Raw genomic sequence first — 4472 nt, 5'->3', positions numbered from 1 at the left:
AAAATGCGCCCATCCATAAAAAAAAAAAAGTGTCTCACACGGCTCAGGGGGGTGAACAAAGACCTTCTGTAGCGAATCAACTTTCTATCACGTGATAAAACAGAAATAGAGAAAACTACAGGCACGCTGGGTTCCCGCTTGTTCTGTAAACATTTGTGAATGTTGCTGCTATTATAGCGGGGACCCGACACATATCACTGAGAGCTGTTATCAGTTGTTTTTGGTTCACCTACAGCAGATGGAGGGTTTGGGCCCTGGCGTTGTGGCAGCGGCCGGAACTGCCACACTGTGAAAATGTGAAATATGTGATTTTGATATGCTAAACATAAGAATAACTTTTATGTTGTAAGTCATATTTAAAGATGAACACTTACTGAACTGAAACAACTTGGGTTCACTTGATTATCCATACATAATTTTTTTGAAAAATCATGTTAAAATGTAAGTACACGTGGCTTTTGAGGTAAGTTTATTTGTACATTTCTCAGTCATCATTGCATTGCATTCCTGTCATACAATATGAACCATAACAGCCTGATGTATCAAATATGATACTCAATAAAAAATAAAATAAAAAACATATGCAAACTTTTTTTATTTGTTTTGTCTCAAGGCTCAATAAACTCTTTAAAATACTACAGATTATAAAGTCAGCAAATGTTAACCTGAAGACTACTCTTTGTAGTTTGTTTTATGCAAATTAATATTGTATAAATCTATGTATAAATCATGTAGGTTGCACAAAAGTGATGCTCTTTTTTTCAGTTCACTTATCTACTGTTACAGAACCAACTTTTGGCTAATTTCTTTATTTTGCTTCCGACTTTCTGAGAAAAAGTCCAGAATCATTTGTTTGCAGGTGCCACTTTGCTTGATATTGTTTGTTATCTAGTGCAATGACATTCATAGATTCAAGTGTGGCTTCAGTGTCCAATTACATGTTGGGGCCTCTCTTGTAGCATGTTTTAACGATATGGAACAAACAGAAAGAGAGACTTTAAAAGAGAGAGTATGTCTGAGAGAGATAAGAGAGGAGGAGGAGACTACTGGTAGTACTATGCCACATTTAAGTAGTTACACTAAACAATTATACATTAACTGTGTTATTTCCTCAAGTAGTAGTTAGGCATATAATTGCATTCTTTTATATCAACTTAACCACTCTTGTTAATTTAGTCAGCTTCACATTGAGGGCAACAATTAGTCTACAAAAACTAGTGACAAAAGAGGAAGCCAGTTTTTCCCACATTGTCTGAAGTCATCGGAAACCTAGCCACAACACAATAGAGAGAATAATGGCTAGCAAAGACAAGACACATAAGAAAACAAAAAATAAAACCTTCTGCACCAGGCAGGTTAGGTAAATATCTCTACTGAATAGGATGCATTTTAATAATGCAAAATGAACGCATGTGTAGGCTAAAATTGTATTAAAATGTTTAAAGAAGTGAAAATAAAGAATAAAAGAAATTATCAAAGGTCTCTGGCATATTTGTTTGTAGACTCATCAGGAAGCCAACATATCACTGTATATACCATCCACAGGAAGGTTTATCTGTTAACTCAGTGTGCAGTCCTTCATTGTGTAGCGTTGCACAACAAATATGGAGGAGTCATCGGAGAGAAACCCTACTCCAGTCTCATCAATGTCTTGAGACACAAACCTCAGAAAAGCCTGGGGCATTCTGAAACCAACTACTGTGGTTTGATTGGCCCACAATCTGCCAATAAACAAAGAACAAGCAATTAAAGATGAACACCTTGCCAACAGTTAAACAAAAGGGTGGATCAGTTATGCTATGTGAAACAGAACATAGTGTACCAATAAATAGAAAATAGAGGTCAAAACAAACTTTGGGAAATGATCACAAGCATTGTAGTAGTGTCCAAGCATGCGGATCATTAATAAATTAGGAGTAGCAGTAAGAAATTGCTAAGTAAATTAGTATAAATTTTTATATTTATATTAAAGCTAGATATGAAATGGGTTAAGAGTGACATTCAACGATAGATAGATAGATAGATAGATAATGTGGTATCTGTATTTAATTTACTGTACAAAATGAAGACAAAAAAATATCTGGATACTTATTGCCAAGCACAATAAACCAAAGGCATCATTGCAGGGCATCCCACACCCTCAATTAACTTTCATGACTTTCATTTTCATTCATAATTACTGCATCGATTTTAAACACCCACAAAGAGCAATTTCAAGCTAGAAAAAAATAATAATAATAAAATCATAATCACAATAGACATGTCAACGACTTAAAATGTTATGATTTTTTTTTCAGTCTTGGAAATCACAATTTTAAAATCTCATGATATTTCCATGTTTTTCATGACCGTGGAAGACCTGTAGTTTTGATGAACATAAAAAATAATAAAATATAAACATAAAAAGTGCATAACTTTGTGACACGTATAAAGACTTGAAATTTTGTTCAGAGTGTGTGCGTGCATGTTCCGTGTTTACCATTTCACAATGTGTGTAAACCTCAGAGAAAACATTTACCCAGTAATTTAAACTGTAAGTAGTATAAATTTCAGTCAGTCCCCTGCCTGCCCACATTCCTGACTTGCTTTGATAGTGAGGGGAAACACCTATGAATACGTCATATCAGTGTTGTACACGCGCTGTCCGCACATCGCGCATACGTTGCGTTACGGCGATTTTGTACGAAAAGTATGGTACTTTAATTGGTAAGACTTCGCTCTTTCCAGGCTGTAAGGCGGAAAGATATTTACATGTTCTTGAGTGTTTGAGATAAACAAGTGCTTGCGCAGGTGAGCCGGAGTCGGGAGCCGAAGCGCTGGAGTGATTTCCTCTCTGAGCACAAGTAAGATTCAACATTTTCATTCTTTTTCTCAAGTTCCGAAGTGACTGGCCGGTTCCAGCATTTAATTAAAGGTGACTTGAAAATGTTAGGACATTACTTTCCTTCGGGAAAGCATTGACTAGCCTGTTTAGGATTCGATTGGCGATTTAATGTTGCCGGTGTGAGCTGTAGGCTAGATGTGTGCAGGCTCAGCTGATCTCTGTAAAGTCTAATCAGTTCCCCGTACGTCAGGTGCTAATTATCTAGAAAATAATCACAAAATGGTTATGTGGGTAAAAAAAATATTGACAATGCTCTTGAATTAAGTCGATTTGAAAACGACACACCCTGCTATGAAAAATCTGCCATGGCAACCACAGACTTTGAAAAACACTAATGGTTACTACTGGAAAAAAAAAACATGCATGAATAATTAAATCACAATAACTAGGCCTATATATATATATATATATATGTGTGTGTGTGTGTGTGTGTGTACTGCAGTAGGCTAGATGAGCAATATTACACTAGCAATCGTGCAATATAGAGCCATCACATACACCAGTGTGATATTGCTGACACAAAAAAACTCACTAGCAGCAACAACTAAGCTTGAGCTGTTTTTAAGTAAGTAAGAGAATGTGTGTGAGAGGGAAAAAGTGTGTGTGTAATTACCTGTTCTCCGGGTAAAATTATATATTCAGAGGGAAATAATCCATTTGCTGGGTTCTTGACTTTGTCAGTATCCCTACTTACAGCGGCTGAGGAGTTTTCAGGTCATTTCGCTGGACAATGCATTGATCCATATGGAGTGTCAGTTGAGATGGCTTGACTGAGCAGAAATCTAGCTCTCGAAGATCAAATAGTTTCAGCAACTTTCCTACCTGAATGAATCAGTGTTTTGAACAAATCAATTGAGTGAATGATTCAATGACTCGCTCGTAAAGTCACTCGTTGTTCATAAATGAATCAGTATAATCGGTTCAATGAATGGTTCAATGACTCATTTATAAAAGATAGTCACTTGTCGCCACCTACAGGCTTAACGATGTAACAACGAAGTGATACAAAGGGTGCTAGTGGTTGGTCCAATCAGCACTTGTGAAATGCTTGTCGTCCAATCAGATTTGAGACCTGGAATATTACAGCCCCTATCTGCCCTAAATAGTAAATTACTAATATCACATAGAATTTAGGATGGATAGTATGCACATTGGGACTCGGGCCAGATTTAGTTGACGACAGCCATTATGAATTGGTGTTCTTAAAAAAAATGAATCATCGATGGTCTGTAATTACACTCTGAATGTTGTCAAATTCATGGTTGTAAAAACTTTCATTTATAGAACGGTTTAGCCCAAAAGGCTAGGCTACAGACATATTTGTTATGTTGTGATTGGTTGTCAAGGCAGCCAATCAGAATTTAGCAGCCTCGGTCTCTGATTGGCTGGAATTATGGCACATTGTAGCTGGGTTGTGTTGAGCATGCAAGCTGTTGGCATTTAGCAAGCACAGAGGGGGGCATCAGGTGAGCAAGCTAGTGAAACGTTGCAAGCGCAAAAGAGAAGGTCTGCACACATCCAAAAACGTATTTTAAATGCAAAATTGATTTCCGTGCGCTCGAAAGACTTTTTTCTTTGCGAAACGAAC

The sequence above is a fragment of the Sinocyclocheilus rhinocerous genome, unplaced genomic scaffold (genome assembly GCF_001515625.1).
Source record: "Sinocyclocheilus rhinocerous isolate Xijiao unplaced genomic scaffold, SAMN03320098_v1.1 scaffold35, whole genome shotgun sequence".
In the NCBI taxonomy this organism is placed as follows: Eukaryota; Metazoa; Chordata; class Actinopteri; order Cypriniformes; family Cyprinidae; genus Sinocyclocheilus; species Sinocyclocheilus rhinocerous.
Note: the sequence above shows the minus strand (reverse complement) of the source record.